The following is an 11,654-nucleotide window of genomic DNA, read 5'->3' as shown; positions in this document are numbered from 1 at the left end:
TAGAAAAAAATGTTTACTGGAATAATTATGTATTTTGCAAAGTATATTTATGTATGGAAAATACCTGGAAAAAAATTTCAAATTATTTGAAATAAATGCACTCACCTTTCTTAAAAATTAACATTTGATTCGACATAAATGCGGCTACTTACCCCATACTTTTATTTCTGATAAAGCTGTATATATACTAAAATTTGTCGAAACCTATTTGTTCATAATACATGTAAAATAAACAAACAGGTTTCAATGAATTTTATTGTGTGTTTGTTTTTGTGATATATGTAACGCTGACGATTTTATTTTATGCATTCGGTAACTTTATGCATTCGGTTTTTGTAGAAGTTCAACTTGAATTTTATTATTATTATTTATTAAAAAGTGCTGTATGTAATTATGGTACCATAATCCGCTGTTAGATTATAAACGGATAAATTTGATTATCAGATATAAATATCCAGTAATTAAACTCTGGTTTACTTCAAGTAGCCAGACCGCAGCTTACGGTTTCTGGTGAGGCTTGGGGAAATATGAACTTCACTCGCCGTGAGAAGATGAACAACAATATTTATTTTCTCTTTATCAAATTTTATCTGTCCTAAACTTACTGTGAAAGAAATTTAACAAGACAGAGGGCCACGGAGATTGGTTGGAATCTGTCACAGGAACTGATTTATGATAAGATGGCGACTAATTTACACATTATCCGGGCCATCAAATGATTTCACACAATTAGAGGTGCACATAAATATTTTATTGGTTCTAAGAGTATACGGACTCTGGGCTTTGTTAGCCTTTGAGATCTGTTGGTAAGCCATCACGTATTTTCACGGAAATCATTAGGTTTGCTTTTGTTTCTTAAAATTTATGTTGGTTTTTGTTATCACAGCTTAACATGTGCACAGCGTCACTTGCCGACATTTCAATTTTTTTCATTAGAGACAATGAAGGTGAAAAATCGATTCAATCCCTTTTCACAAACAAAATATCTAAATACACGAAAAATATATAGTCGTAAAAAATTCTTTAAATCAATTTATTGTGAATTAATTTGGTTTGAAACACAAAAGAAAAGTTTCACATGTAAAAAAAAAAAATGGATGATATAAATCACTTTCTCAATAAGTAAAATAAAATAAGAATTGTATTTAAAAATATTAATTATAAACATAAAATTAAGTAGACACGATAAAACAAATTGATACATTTAAACAAATAATTAAAGAAAGAAAACAAAATATCTTTAAATTGATGATTTGCACAAACTAAATTCGAATCAAGAACAGAAGCCAGACTTGAAAATATAGTAATAAACGAAAACGAAATTGTCGATATTATTGGAACTCTAGATCCAAAAAAAGCCTCTGGTCCAGACAACTACAGTCATATCTTAATAAAAGAAATAAGAAATGAGATTGCAATCCCGCTAGAAATCATCTTTAATAAATCTCTGAGAACTGGGAAATTTCCATGTGCTTGGAAACATGCTAATGTAATACCTGTTTTTAAAAAGGGTGAGAAATCAAACCCATCCAACTACAGACCCATTTCCTTATTGAGTTGCATAGGGAAAATTTTTGAAAGGGTAATGTTTAAATACATTTATAATCATTTAGTATCACATAAACTTTTATACAACTTACAAGCTGGATTTATGCGTAACCATTCAACTGTTACCCAATTAATAGAAATTTATCATAACATCTGTATTGCCCTAGACAATAAAGAAATCACGTGCTTTGCCTTTTGCGATATTAGCAAGGCATTTGACACAGTTTGGTTAAAAGGATTGAAATACAAATTAGAAAAGTATGGGTTTGTGGGAGAGGTTCTTGTGTGGCTAAATGATTATCTCACTAGTAGATCACAACAGGTCAAAATAAAATCATCAAGTTCTTCCGTAGGAAAAACCAAAGCAGGAGTTCCCCAGGGCTCTGTGCTTGGTCCTTTACTTTTTTTAATCTATATTAATGACCTGCCATGTGGACTCTTAGGTCTCTCTAGATTATTTGCAGATGATACATCTGTGTCCAATACTTCCAAAAACTTGCAGGACTTGGAAAGATTTACTAATTATGATCTAGAACAGATTAATGAATGGTCAAAAAATTGGGTTGTAAAATTTAATCCCGATAAAACCAAAATATTAATATTTGGTTGTAAAGAAGACGAATTATCCAATCTAAGATTTAAATTTGACAATAAAGAAATAGTCCCATCCTCTACTCATTGTCACCTTGGACTTATCTTTTCAAATTCTGGGAAGTGGACAAACCATATTGACAATATTATTAAAAAGACCTCAAAAGAAATTGCTGTTCTTCGGAAACTGAAATTAACGTTAAATCGTGACTTTTTAAATAAGATGTATATTACTTTTATTAGACCCCTATTTGAATATGCATCAGAAGTATGGGATAATATTACCGCAGCTGACTGTGATAGGCTGGAGAAATTACAATTAGAAGCTGCGCGTATTGTCACAGGCCTTCCTATTTATGCTTCTCGTAAATCTCTATATTTTGAAACGGGATGGGAAACTCTTGCTTGTAGACGGGAAAGGAGAAAATTATGTTTAATGTATAAAATAAAACATGGCCTCGCACCAGAATATTTACTAAATCTATTACCCTCTGAAGTCTCTCAAACTACCCATTATGATCTACGAAATAGTAATAATATTGTTATTCCCCAATGTAGAACAAATTTATTAAAAAACTCATTTTTTCCATCTACAATATCAGCATGGAATGCATTGCCTACCGAGACTAGAAACCTTGACACTATAAATGCTTTTAAAAAGAGACTCTCTAAAGGTGATCCTCCCCCAAAATATCTTTCTTATGGCGACAAAAAATGGAATTCAATTTTAACCAGAATGAGGCACAATGTAAGCCTCCTTAAGGCAGATCTTTTTAAGTTTAAACTTTCAGACAATACCAAGTGTTCTTGTGGATATATTAATGAAAACACTGAGCATTTCATCCTCTATTGTAAAAATTATACTGAAATAAGAAAAGAATTATTCCATACTATAAAAAATAACAAAGGAGAAATAGACCTTGATAAAATACTTTTTGGGGACCCAAACTTGGGTCAACAAAATAATATCAATATTGTTAAAGCCGTACATAAATATATTAAAAATTCGAAAAGATTTTTTGAACAGTAAGCGTAACTACATGTATTCTGTATCCTTAAAATCCCCTTCCTTCTTTCAACTCCTTTTCCCTACCTTTCTTATCTCTCTGCACCCTTTTCTTCCTTTTTTTTTTAATTTGCATTGTAGATTTATTTGTTGTTCATCACGTGTAAATAAATTTGTTTTTCTTTGTTGACATTTGTCCTCGCAAGGTGTACTAGATTAAACTATATTTCAGTTAATTTTTATGTTTCTGTACATTTTCTTTTTTCATTGGGTCAACAAAATAATATCAATATTGTTAAAGCTGTACATAAATATATTAAAAAATCAAAAAGATTTTATGAATAACCAGTGTAACCATTTTGTATCCTTAATTTATAATCCCCCCTTTTATTTCTTCTCTCCATGCACTCCCATCCCCTTCTTTTCTTATCTCTCTGCACCACTTTCTTCTTCTTCCTCTTTTTTTTTTTTTTTTGTAATATATAATTGTATTTCTTGCTTGTACATCACGTGTATATATTCTCGTTATTTTTGTTTGTGTTGGAGAGGACAATCTAAGTTGGTATAACTTGTGTCCAATCCCATTGATTGTGTTCAATAAAATATGTTTAAATCAAACAAACTATCCAAAGGTCTCGGTGTTCCATACACAAAGCTTGGCACAAACGAACACAAGGGAAGTTTGGTGGATTGCACTGAAGCAATCTGATCTTATCATTGTTTTAAACTTACATAATGATTGCGTCCTAGCGTAATGTAACCAAAGAAACTTATATTTTGTCCAGAAATAGTTTTATTACATGCGTTATCTTTCATGTACGTCGCTCTGACTATATATTAAGTAATTATTCTTGACAATTATATTTAATAAGTACTGAAAATAAGTGATCTAAATAATCCAATGTCAGTTAAAATATTTAAACAGAAATCCAGACAGTGGGGTATATGATATTACAAGTAAGCCTTATATTGGGTTACTTTAAATATTACATAACAAGACAGGACTATATTTAAAATTTAGATAAAAATGTTTCTCAAATTTCCGGCTATGTCAACCATATTAGGTGACAACAAATATTTGTAAAAGTAGAAAAGCGATGGTGCCCAGCCCAGTACAGTAACTCTCACCCCGGAAATGTTTGTCTCCGGTGAAGGGGACTAATAATTCAACAATGACTGCAAACATATTATGTTCATTTCTTAAGTGCACAAATAAACATTATTATGCACCCTTGTGTGCCATTCTTATCCATTTTCGTAAAAATCCGGAACAGCAGTTTCTTTGCAAAGGATATTGGGAAGATACCTCAGATTTGACCATCTTTGTAAATATTGATACCTGAGAGTGCTCTTGAAATTCAGTAGAGAAGTTCATTAAGATGTCGATTGTGAAGACGTGGTGTTTGGGTATCGGCTTTAGAAGTCGGAGAATTCAGTAGCCGTGGCACCTATACTGGGAGGGCGCACTCGAGGGAGCGACTCGGTGCTTCCCGACTCATGACACGGCCGCCAGTGACTCAGGGTGACCGTGTCTGTAAACGTCATCGCAGTACCTAGATTCCATACCCCATTTATTTCTTATGAAATATCAATGTACACTAGAGGTATATAGATTTTTATTTATTCACTCATGTATTTTATGGTTAACTTTGATAGTCAACATATTGTATACAATGAAGTAGAACAAGGCTTGATATTAAAACATTATTAGGTAGTCAAGAACTATTGCAAGATTTTTTCCTGATTCAGTATGCACACACACGAACGTAAACAGAACGGACATTTTCTGATATTGCGGGTCAACATCATCTCATAAGAATTTAAAAATGCCCAAAACATATCTAATGGCGCCAAAGAGAATGAACTTATCGATGACTATATCATCGACAACTTAATATTGTTTAATCTTAATATTTAGAAGTTGTACGAGATAAGAACAGTGTGCGAAGTAATTGTGATGGCGACAACTAAGACCGAGAGATGGAACCACAGTTCTACAACGCAAGCAGGCGACATCAGTAAACCAAGCAACGCCCTCTACCGACCCATGTCTTTGGCGGCCGTAATAGGAGATTAACTCCCTTGATAACCCCCCGATCTCCCATAACTATTATGTCTTATTAAGATTATCATATATAAAATAGACAAGGTTTTCAGCATTTTTTGTGGACACGTGTACTGCACGCTTTTCCCATTTGCAATTTAATTTTAATTACATTGCACCTGTCAGTCAATGCATTCTTTATATATTTGAAAATCTGTATATCGATTCCTTCAAAAAGTCTGATATTACATAAAGAATACTTTGTGGTGCCATCATGCTAACTATAAGCGTATTTCTACATTTTTCTGATAGTTTTTGAAGTATTTTTAAAATCATACATCTTCGAATTATATGCATGCTATAATAAAGGATCCCTTTAATATTTAATAATTTTTCAAAATTTTTAAACTATTTCAAAGTTTTAGAATATTCAATTCAAAATTTTATAGAAAATCAAAATGATTTCATTTTTAAAATTTAAAAATTTAGATAAAAAAAATCTCAATTTTCAATTTTCCAAACTTGTTTTAATTTAAAAAACAGATTTTTTTCGGGGAATTTTTAATGTCTTTTGTTAAAATACGCTTAACAATATAAAAAAGTTATATATTATTACTCAAACTTCTTTTTAACAATCTTAAAATTTTTAGAAATCAATAGTTAATTAATTTATTTTTTAAAGGTATCCGAAAGTACCAAAGGTCAATTTTTCAAACTCCATTTTTTAAAAAGTTTATTCGGTATCAATTCAAAATGCTCCAAATACGTGTTTGTAATAAAATTAACCAAATGTTATATTTCGAGAACCGTTAACGAATATTATTCTTAGCTTGTGAAATTCAGAATTTTGAGCCAAATATCAAAGTTCTTGAACCCTAAATAGTTTTAGAAAATTAGATGATTTTACATGGATCGTTATGTATTTGTTGAGAACCTTTATTAAATTCTGTGTACAGGATACTCTAGGTAGTTGTAGAAGAAAACATTGCCATTTACACTGTCGGACAGTATCTGAACAAATTGCTATTCACGGCGGCGCTACCAATTTATCCTGTCCGCGAACCGAAAAATAAACTACCGCCTTGATTTTCTCGGTAAACTTCACTTTTGTTTAAACTGGATAAGGAATAATTGCTTTCCCAGTGTTGTTTTTAATCTGGTCAAAAGTTTGCGAAGCATTGTTTATCAGCGGGTTTATCATCGCACAAGACCCTGCATAACTCATGCAATAATTTCTGTCAAATTTGAAGGCATAGTTTCATCATGTAGTACAGAACACAAACCAGTGTTCCATATCTCATAAGGCGGAGAGAGGGAGTAGGTCTATTCATTTTATTTTAAACGTAATACAGTGTCAAAGAGGTCTGTAAAGTGTTAACATATAACTGTGAGGATATAAAAATGTAATCGGTCAAAATATATTGCAATTGAAAATTTTCATCATTAATTTTTTTTTTTTTAATCAAGCGCTTTTTTTAGTACTGCTTAGGCCAGAAGTTGGTTTAATCATGTAAACGGATTTAAGATTAATGCCAAAAAAGTGTAAATATTTAAATATAAAACACATAAAGATTCCAAATTATCCTCTTAATGGAAAAAGTCAAGTATAGTACATGTATGTTTGTATCTATTTCAAACACGGTTGAAAATCAAAAGAACTTCAAAGGCTTCATAGAATAATACGCCTCCGCCATGTCCAAAAACTTAATATTCACCACCCAGTCAAAAGTTAAGTAACCCTTCTCACAAATGATACAGCCTACGTTTTACCTACATTTTAATGTTCTAACTTCAACCCGGCCCTGTAGATGGCCGTTAGTCGATACCACAATGTTATGGCCACGTGGTCATCTTTTGTCCGGGGCAGGTCCCCGGCGGGTGGTCACTTACAACCGTGTAATTATGTCCAGCAACTGTTTATTTACCTTTCCTCCTTTTGAAATTACCTCGAGAAATTTATGGCAAACCCAGAAATTTTATCCGCCTGCATAGGTAGCCACGAAAAGGCAATGGAGTTCTGTTGGAGGGGAAACATACCATTGACGGACAGTGTGACTTCTTCAAAAATCAAAGAACTGCAATGTAAAACATATCTATTTTATTCCAAACTCAAAGTGCAACTTACTATCAATTGTATAGTGAAAATCACTGACTTACAAAGGTTTCTACATATAATATTTGATTGTATAAAAGTTGCAAAAGGGATGGGGTACATGTATTCTATAAAGCCCTCTCTCTAAAAATTGATTTACATGTGCAAGTAATATCAAGTGATGGTTAAGGATTTAGTTCCAGTAAAAAGTAGAAATGTCGGGAGAAAAGTATCTATTAAGCCTCAGTATGTACTGGTATTATATTAGATATTATCCAATCCTCAAGACGAAGCTTAATTGAATTCCACTGATATAACAGAACTGAAAAATACCATAGTTTTAATGTATATTTTGTTTCGTTTTGAGTTTTAGAATTTTGCTTCGTTTTGATTTAAACTGTGCGAACATTTGCTTTGCGCTTGAAATTAAGCAAATTTGATACAAAATTTAACATTTTAAATGATTCCAACTTAATTAAATCTATAATCACAAGTTCCATTTTATCATTAATTAAGTGTTTAATAAGAGTATGTCAGAAAAAAGATGGTATTCAACTGTATGGTTTATTAATATTCTAATAAAATCAAGGTGAGAAACGCTGTTATCTCACCTCATTTTCTAATAAAGATTTTGTGCTATATTTATGTTAACTTTTTGTCATGTAAATAAACATTAACCATCTTTGTTTTATTTTTCAGATACACGAACAAGTAAGCAGATTGTGGATTTCATGTTAAATTGACTAATGCCTCCGTATGAAGCTCATGGCCAAGGTTAAAGTATTTCATTAGTAGGTCAAAATTTAAGGTCATGGTTACAAAGTCAAAAATGTTGATATTCAAAGAACGGTCGAGAAATACACAAAAAATATGCATGTAAAATTATGATTTAAACTTATGAAGTCTTTATAACCAGCAGTTCGTATTTTATACATATGGCAAAGATTAAAGCCCCTCAAAAGTAGGTCTAGCTCCATGGGCGAAGTCATGCGGGCAAAAAAAAAATTACTGATACCAAAAGAAAGGTCTTGCCCCAAGGAATAAATCTGGCAAAAGCAAAGTTTTGCAGAGGTTAATTTTTTTTCTAAAATGATAAAATTTCAAGGTCATAGTTTCAAAATTTTGGAACCAAAAGAAAGATCTTGTCACAAGGAATACACATGCGAAATAAAGATCCTAGCACCTAGGTTAAAATCGTTAAAAAGTTATGGCAGAAGTTTTAGGTTTTTCAAAAAAAGTCATACTCCATGAAGTCTAAAATGTTGATACTCAAAGAAAGGTCATGTCCCAAGAAATACACCACTGAAATATACAAGCCCAGCCCCAATCGTCCACACGTGTACGTTTTGGACAAGGATTATGTTTTTCAAAAATAGGTAAAACTCCAACGTCGAGCTCATGATCAAGAGGTCAAAAATTTACTGGTACATGTACTTTATTAAGCATTTAAAAAATATCCAACAATATTTTTTGTTACAGCTGTACATAGGAGTTTAATACCACGAAAAAAAGGAGAGAAATGTAGAAATTTCCTTGTGATGAACTAGACAATGTAAATTTTAATACTAGTATTTAACTCCATCAGGTAAATCTTAAACGTACAACACAATAATTGAATCCACATAATCTAAATACTAAAGAGAAGTAAATAAATAAATAAATTTTACATTTACAAGGAAGAAACCAATACTGTTCGTTATCTCCATATGTTTCACCCTAGTACAAAAATTGGTAGACAGAAAGCACAACACAGTGCATTTGAATATTCTGTCTAGTATGTTATTATTCTTTTATGTTAATTCCACTATAGCAATGCATTCAGTTCAATGTGCTGATTTTTTAATTTCATTCGTCTGTCCGTTCGTCCGTCTGTCATAAAAACTTAAACCTTGGTCATAACTTTTGAATGAGAAGAACTAGGATTTTCATATTTCACATGTACTCGTACATTACCTGTAATAAGACCTTTCCAAATTATATGCTATGATTTTTTACCCTGTGACCTTGACCTTGCCGACTACTTTTCAAAAAATTCAACAATTATAATAACTTTGTATTGGTAACAACTTTTTAAAGAGAAAAGATAGAGTTTTTATATTTACATATGTATGTAACCTGTGACAAGATCTTTCAAAATATATCATAACTTTTGAGCCTACGACCTTGACGTTTATCCAACTTTTCAAAAATGTTATCTTTCCTTATAACTTTTGGTTGAGAAGAAATAAGACTTTCATATTTGACATGTGCATTATTTGTGACAAGATATTTCCGAGCAGGCTATAATTTTTTACCCCTTGACCTTCATGCTAAACATATTTTTCATAAATTTTAACTTTGTCGATAATTTTTGAAGGGCGTTTATATTTGACACAATATGACATAAATAATCCTATCCACTAAGAAACCGAAAGCGGGGGACCACTCTTTGAAAATGCATTTAGGATCATAATACTTTTTAAAAAGAAATTTAGAAGGCTAGTGTCTATCAGTGTTTATCTTTATTGTAAATTGATAAAATAAAATAGGAAACATGATAATTTGCCAAAACTAGACACTTAACTTCAAATAATGCCTAGTGAAAAAAAATCTTATTAGCCATATCCGAAACATCATCCTATATTTAAGAGAAATGTATACACATCTATCAATGTCATGCAATCTCATGATGAAGATATAACCTTGAATATTACTTATATGTTACAATTGGCATACAAAGATGATTTAGACAGAAAACAAAATGTTCGATGTTATAAATTACACTTGGCATTTGAAAAATGAAAATACATGTATCTTTGAACGATGTAGAGGTAGAGTGATTTCTCTCACAAAAACTGACAGTATGCAATACCTTTTGAAAACAGTGGAATAGACATTGTTTATGACTTCTCTTTGGAGTTGAATTCAGGTTTAGTTTAACGGTTTGTTTGAGGTGGTATTACATAAAAGGAACCTATCTTATAGCAATGCCCTAATGATCCTGTGTGAATCATACATGGAAATTAACAGGATGTGAATTACCAAGGGGATGGCGCATATTTTGACACACAAAGACTTACAGAGTGTTTGGGTAACTTTGATGTAAAAACAATGCTAGAATGTCAATGAAATATAGGTGTTTTGGTGTTAATAAACATCACAGTTGTCATAAAATTTAATATCTTTTTTACGACATCACCAACAGAAGTTCTACAAAGGAATTTCGGCGACTTCATTTTGTTAGCAGAAGCAGTTTAACCTTAAAGAATATCACATCATACTGTTAGAATTGAGTTTTATGTTTGTGTTAATCCTGATTCTTTTTAAAACATCCTCCGCTTATTTCATGACATCTAAAATCAAATTAGAAGGTGAAAGGGATCCCACGGTTCCTTCTCTGTTAAATTCTGTATTAAAATTCTACTAAACACTCATTTAAATCTCGCCACCCTTGTACTTAAAAGAGAACAAACAAACTTAACTTAGCATCATTTGAATGAAAAAACAATCAAATTCATGCTTAGCATTAAGATTTTCAGTTAAAAACGAAGAGGGTGATTAATTGCCGTTTCTCCCTTTCGCAGGTGTGACGGGTCAGGCGGGGTCAATGGATCAAACAGAAGTACAAAGTAGCAAATTCAATTTCAGTTTGAAATCGGGTTTGTTTTTAATCAGGATCGTCTTACATCTGAATAATTGTTTGTGGTGCGATGACATAAATTTTATAGCTGTACCACCACACTAGGATTAAGTTTCAAGGGAAGTTTTGGGCAGAAAAAGAGTTCTAAATGAAAAGGCTGCTGTCTCGTCCAAGAAAGAACATATTTAACATCTTAATAATAAAACACAACCGTTTATCTGAACAATTTAGACATCTGATATCAACAGATTAAAGAGGAAGAAATGTAAGGATGTATGATCTTTTGTGAAGTTGTTATCTATATTTTGTTAATAGACGAAAAGCAATTTATGCGAACAGTGTTTGTGTGAGCTGTTACTATAAAAGGCGACGAATTCTGATTCTGTGCTCCTAGTCTTATTGCTCATTTTCAAATACTAGTAGACTAACCAACATTATTTGTTTTCTATAATTTTATTCATTAATTTTTTAGTTAAGGATTACAGTTATATACACTTTGAAATTCGGTTCAGAAAAAGAAATAATCAACTGTTGGTTTGGTTTTTTTTAAAGGACAATCTTATAAACTGAGTATGAAATTGTCGTAAAGAAAATAATTTTATTCATTAATTTTGGAAAAGAAAAATAAATAAACTTAAAGAACTAAGGAACTAAATTTATGCCGTGTCATGTCGCCCATTTTGACATTTCCTTTCAAATGACCCAATGTATCAGATACATACATGTCTATGTGTAATACATGCAATCTGATTAG

Source organism: Saccostrea cucullata, unplaced genomic scaffold, assembly GCF_032062105.1.
Source record: "Saccostrea cucullata isolate Sc308-1 unplaced genomic scaffold, CSIRO_AGI_Scuc_v1 ctg100, whole genome shotgun sequence".
Taxonomy (NCBI): Eukaryota; Metazoa; Mollusca; class Bivalvia; order Ostreida; family Ostreidae; genus Saccostrea; species Saccostrea cuccullata.
Note: the sequence above shows the minus strand (reverse complement) of the source record.